Here is a 7,102-nt window from a genome sequence, read left to right as displayed (position 1 = left end):
CATGAGATGGTGATATGAGTAAAATTGAATATATGAAAGAACATTAGTTGTTTTCTTATAAACCTCCAACTTAAAATTCTTACCAGATCTATAAATCATGATATCTATAAAGGGCAGACTATTATCATGTTCAATCTCCATGGTAAATTTAATAGACGGCACCAAACTATTTAATTTTAACATAAAAATGTTCTAAATATTGGTCATTACGCCACATGCACAATATATCATCTATATATCCATGCCAAAGGATATTCTTTGGAAGAAATTTTTGGAAAAATATCTCTTTCAAAAAAGGTTCATATTCAAATTACTCAAGAGTGGAGACAGGTGATTCCCCATTCCCATTCCAAATATCTGCATATAGAATCCACCATTAAATTCAAATTTTGAATCCAAAACGTATGTTGACCTCATTGAAAAGTTACGTGGACAAAATATCACTTTTGATTTCAAACTTGTTTGTTTTGATATTACTAGTTTATTTACCCGAGTCCCAGTTTTAGATTTGTTAATATTTTTAGAAGATGAATTAAGAGAACATTATATGACTCACTGCCCACAAAATACTCACTCTTATTAAAACATATGTATGTATATATGTTTATGCGTGTATATATATATATATATATATATATATATATATATATATATATATATATATATACATATACATACACACTTATATTTACTATACTACTCCAGTGGATCTTTGACCTCTTAGAGATCCATATTCCCCAACATCAAGGCTCGTTATCTTCTTCTGTCTTGTGCAAGTTCTATCCAGTTTTCTGGACCGTCACTATTTCTCTTCCCCCACCTCATCCTTTAAGCTATCAATCCACCTCACCTGAGGTCTTGCTGTTGGTCTTCTCCCTTCCACACGCGCGTCCATCATCTTTCTTGGCATCCTGGTCTCCCTCATGCGTAGAACATGCCCTGCCCATCTTAACTTATTTCTCTTAACAACCTCCATTGATTCTCTCCTGTTTAGTCTATTGCCTAAGCCCTGATTTCCCAGTTGTGCCTTCTTCTCCACTGGTTTTCTTCTCTGTCAAAGATGGGTCATGTAATAGTTCTTAGTATTGTGTTTTAGAGTACCATCAACCATTGTTCTAATTCTTTTGTTAATATCCAACTTTCAGAGTCATATAAAGTTATGAGTCGTATTATTGAATTATAGGTTCGCAGCTTGGTTGCTCCTGATATGTATTTTATTTTCATGATATCTTGTAAACTAAAGAATCTCCCATTACCAGCCGATATTCTCGCCTTAATTTCATCATTTTTTTTTCATTTGCTGTTATTACTCCTAAGTACTTGAATCTTGTCACTCTATTAATTCTAATTTTATTCAAAAATACAATGGTTGTTGTTATTTCGTCTATTCATATACATTAGTTTTGTTTTAGTGTAGTTAATTTGCAATCTGACATTTTTGTAAGAGTCTGGTAGAAAAGAGGGTAGAAAGAGGGGTAGAAGACGGGTTGTTGCATTTTATAGGTAGAGTGTTTATAAAACAATAGCCCGAGCGAGCTGTTTGAGCCCGCCTTTCCGCTTTGTTTCTAAATAAGAGCAGAAACCTCGAGTGTATTGCTGATATGACATTCCTCTTCTTCTTCTTCTTCTTTATCATCATCATCATCATCATTTTTTTTTCTTCTTCGTCTTCCCCTTCTTCTTCCTCTTCTTCCTCTTCTATTTTTTCTTTCTTTTTTTTTTTGTTCCTCGTCCTTCACCTCCTTCCTCTTCTCTCAATCTCTCTATAAAAGCTTTTAGGATGTAAATATTTTGTTCTTTATCAGGCCCATGCCTTCTCCTTATGATATGATAATAATAATGATGATGATGATGATAATAGTAGTAATAATAATAGTAATAGTAATAATCATATTAGTAATAATAATAGTAGTAGTAGTAGTAGGAGTAATGACAATGGTGATAGTAATGATAATAATGGTAACAGTAATACTACTACTAATAATAATACTTATTGTAATTCTGTAAAAAAGTACATTATGGAACTCTTTGGATGCTCCCTCCCATCCCCTTCCTTCCCCTCCCGCCCCGCCTTCGGCCTCTTCTGTCGACCTTGGCGAATTTTGATATGGGGAGCGTTGTCGCTCTCACTCCGTAACTCGGGTCCTTGGAGTCCAGCGGCGACATTTGTCCGACGACTCAGTCGGCGCCAAGCGATTTTATTCAGCTTAGGGGCAGCCCTCGAAAGGAAGGCGATGATGCTGAGATCTGTTCTTCAAGAGAAGTAATAGACCGTGAAGGAGTGACCAGTGAACTTGTACTCTTTTTCTGTTCAAGCGTTTGTCGAACTTTTGATGCCTGTGTTTCCACGAAGCCGTCTCTGGGCAGAACTTCTGACTGGAAAATACAAAATGATCTTCTTGTCTCTGAGGCCAACAGACGGTTTCAAAGGAAAAGTATTTCCCTTTCATATGATCGCAAACCTGATGGAGAGGAGCTTGCTGAAGGTGGAGTACTGTCACCGGCCTAAGGGCGTGAGTTGCATGGCACGAGATACTGGCGACGCCAGACCAGATTGTGACCATTTCTGGAGTCAGACTTCTTTATTGGCTTCTGTGTTCAATGAGGCCCTCTGACGACGTGGCACTTTGACGTGCCTCTTGGCACCCAGCCTCGTTCCCTTAGTTCGGGGAGATCTAAGAGAAGGTACTTGAGTCGACGAGGAGGACTTTCCTATACAATCCTTTGTGTATAGAGAAGTTATAGTTGTAGCGACCTCAGGGGCGGATCGGACTGACTGGTCCAGTCTCCTACCGCCGGTCATCAGGAGAACGGAGACCGCCTCGATCGAAGTTTCGTCATTCTTCTTGAGGAGACTCTTCGCGCACGAGACGACGCCACCTGATGGGACCATTCCCTGGTTGTACAAGCATTCGAGGAATTTGCACAGCCCGACATACTTCCTCCTGGTCTCAGAGCCCTGTTGGTTTCCGTAATCGAAGCACTGCTTTCTGCAAGAGCTCTTCATCTGGTCGTAGTCCTCGGCGATAGGGTTATGTAGCTTCTGCCGGAGCAATTGGCAAAGCTTAGCGTAGGTTTCTGCGTACATGGGCCGAAGACTTGCAAACTCGATGACCATCTCCGCGAAAGCTTCTGAGGCGCGCGGATGGTCTGAGAGGAACCCAAGAATCTGAGTAGAAATTGTCTCAACATTTTGGGGCAATATCTTATTCATCAAGATCCTCAGGTCGCCCATACCAGGGGGATCCTTCATTGAGGTATATATATATATATATATATATATATATATATATATATATATATATATATATATATACGTATATATTTATATATATACGTATATATATATATACGTATATATGTATATATATATACATATATACGTATATATATATGTATATATATATGTATATATATATATATATACGTATATATATATACGTATATATATATATATATACGTATATATATATGTATATGTATATATATATATATACGTAAATATATATATACATATATACGTATATCTATATATATATGTATATATATATATGTATATATGCATATACGTATATATATATACATACGTACATATATACGTACAGAGGTCCTGGAATGAAGGCGGCGCGGAATGTCCTGGAATGAAGGCGGCGCGGAGGTCCTGGAATGAAGGCGGCGCGGAGGTCCTGGAATGAAGGCGGCGCGGAGGTCCTGGAATGAAGGCGGCGCAGAGGTCCTGGAATGAAGGCGGCGTGGAGGTCCTGGAATGAAGGCGGCGCGGAGGTCCTGGAATGAAGGCGACGCAGAGGTCCTGGAATGAAGGCGGCGCGGAGGTCCTGAAATGAAGGCGGCGCAGAGGTCCTGGAATGAAGGCGGCGCGGAGGTCCTGGAATGAAGGCGGCGCGGAGGTCCTGGAATGAAGGCGGCGCGGAGGTCCTGGAATGAAGGCGGCGCGGAGGTCCTGGAATGAAGGCGGCGCGGAGGTCCTGGAATGAAGGCGGCGCGGAGGTCCTGGAGTGAAGGCGGCGCGGAGGTCCTGGAAGGCAGCGCGGAGGTCTGGAAGTTCTGGCGGTCTGGAAGTTCTGGGCGGTCTGGAAGTTCTGGACGGTCTCGAAGTTCTGGTGAGTCTCGAAGTTCTGGACGGTCTCGAAGTTCTGGAAGGTCTCGAAGTTCTGGAAGTTCTAGGTGTTCGTAGACTGCTCGTTCCGGTGACCCCGTCTCACTGGCGAGTTGTCAACAGACGCCATGAAGAGAGTCTAGGAAGTGTGTAACTGGGATGAGGGGATTGGTCGAGTGTTTTAGCTCATTCCCGGACTTCCCGTCGTCGGATATAAAAACCAGTCGTCTGTCAGAATAAAGTGTATTTGTAAAATTGTGTATGTGTGTGTGTGCGTGCGTGCGTGCGTGTGTGCGTGTGCTCATTGTACGTATGTAAACAGCGCTAATAAGTGCTTACATTTATTGAAGTATTTTTTTCCATCTATTGATTAGATCACAAAGAACTGCAAATACATCTATACTGTAGGGTGGAACAGAGGGAACGCCTGTTTTTCACAACTGAATAACTTTGCGTATTTCAAAGAGAAACTAATCCTAATTACTCCCAGTTAAAGACACATTATTTTATTTTTAAAAAGACACAACCAATTCAGCTTTCTGACTATATTAGTCTCCCTCAGGTTACGTCAGTTGTCAGTACCAGTGAAGTTGTAGTATGCTGACACGGGATAATCACGGTTCCCGTAAGTCAGCTCGTCAGCCAGTGTGCCTCAAGAGGTTAATTAATGAACTGACGTAAACACACAACATTAGGACGTGGACATAAGACGCTTGATTATGTCTTCCGGAAACGTTAAGAACAATAGCATAATGACGTAATAACACAATAAATAAAAATGGTCAGTCCCTCGGAAGATCTAAACCTATTCAGTGATGGATACTGGATAAGAGTTTGATTATTTTATCTTATATTGTAGGGCGTACTAATAATAATTTGTGTAGGGAAGAATGCATTGCGAGATATATAGTATTGCTATATGCTACGATATCAATATGAATAATACGAATATAGGGAGTAGGCTATATGAAGTGCAACGGAAATCTATAGTCTATTAGTAGAATTTGTTTTGTAATGGAAACCAGGTGTTTTTTTTAATTACCTAAAGCTCTTATCATACTATCATCATTCTCATCAAATGTTTTGATTTTTAAAAGCTGCAGGACGACTTCGCTTGCGGTATTCTAGACTACGCTAATGACAATTCAACAACGTGGTGTCTAATATTCGTATTCTAGGTTTAACGCCTCTTAGTTCGTCATATAGCTTCTCAATATATGACACAAAAGTAATATGACATTTGGAGATTCGAAAAATTAAAAAAAGTCAACGAAGTCGTTTCTACTCAAACGAACACCTAAGTCGTCTATGTGTGACCGGGGTTTTGCACTCCCAACATTACAAATGCAGGATCACGTGTGGTTAATCAATGCAATTAAAGAACACTGAAAGTAACATGTGTAAAATATGCGTTATTTAACCACGAGATTATTTTCTGACAGTTTGAGACCATTATTATTTGTCGGATTCTCATTCAGTGTGAAAATTTGGTCACTTTTGAGGTTGTCAATTCCCTTTAGAATCTTAACAACCTGTATCAAGTCACCTCTGAGTCTACGCTTTTTTAGGGAATAAAAGATTCATACGTTTTAGTCGATTTTCGTATGATTTAGAATTTAGAATCGATTTTCGTATGATTTAGAATTTATTTGGAATCAGTTTTGTGGCTCGCCATTGTACTTTTTCCAATCTATCAATATCTTTAATAAGATTCGGTGACCATACGAAAATCGCATATTTCAAATATGGACGAAATAACGGTTTATATAGCCTGTTAATGAGAGATGGACTTTTGGAGTCAAAAGATCGCGCAATCAGTCCTAGAATCTTACTTTTTCAGAGGCTGAAATACACTGCTTAGATGATTTGAGATCGTTACTGATAATTAGGCCGAGATCCTTTCCACTATCCACTTTTGTTAAAAAATTCCAAATGACCTATAATCGTACTTAGTGTTATTTTTACTTATGTGTATAACCTTACATTTACTTGCGTTAAATTTCATTAGCCATTTTTCAGACCATTGTTGTAGTTTATAATCTTCTTGAATATTTAATTGATTTGCCATTCCGCACAGTTTCGTATCATCAGCAAATTTGGAGACAATAGATTTTAGTCCGTGGTCTATACCACTTATATATACTATGAATAGAAGTGGCCCAAGAACGGATCCCTGAGCAACTCCACTCGTAACATTTTTCCATCTAGAAGTTTTACCATTTAGAACAACTCTCTGTTTTCGATCATTTAACCCATTTCTAGTCCAACTTAATAGGCTACCACTTACTCCGTGTGAGGCTAATTTAGTAAATAGTCTTACGTGGGGAACAGTTTCAAAAGTTTTTACAAAGTCTAGATATATTTAATCTATGTTTCTTTTGTCATAATTCGAGATGACTGTGTAGTAGAATTCGAGAAAGTTAGTCAGGCAAGAACGTTTCCGTCTGAATCCATGCTGGCTGGCTATCATTTATCAAACAGTTACTTTTTAAATGATGTTCGATAGCATCTCTGATGATAGTTTCCATCATTTTTCCTACGATTGAAGTCAAGCTTATAGGTTTGAGTCTAGACATATACATATGTTTTTAACACGTGATATTTGGCTTTTGGTATTACTAAATGATGTATACATACCAAGATATTTATCAGTATTCAATTCACTTTTTTTAATTTTACTTAATTTAACCAGAACTCTTCATCGTTTGTCATTCTTATTTGATATCTAGTTTTATGTTCATTTATAACTAATCCCAATATTTTACACACATGTTGTAGGTCACTTAAAGCATTACTCATCGACTCGTTAGTTTTGCATTGTATAAGTATGTCATCAGCATAAATGATCATTTCAGCTCCGTAGGAAAAGTTGTAACTTGCAATTTGATCCATGAGAACATTAAAAGGCATTGGGCTTAACAATTGTTCGTTAATTTTGTCAATGCATTCTTTGGACGCGTGTCTTTCACCACAATACCCACACTT

This window comes from Oratosquilla oratoria, unplaced genomic scaffold (assembly GCF_046742065.1).
Source record: "Oratosquilla oratoria isolate Oo_2021 unplaced genomic scaffold, ASM4674206v1 SCAFFOLD51, whole genome shotgun sequence".
Taxonomy (NCBI): domain Eukaryota; kingdom Metazoa; phylum Arthropoda; class Malacostraca; order Stomatopoda; family Squillidae; genus Oratosquilla; species Oratosquilla oratoria.
The sequence above is the reverse complement of the archived record's forward strand: the minus strand, read 5'-3'. Positions refer to the sequence as shown.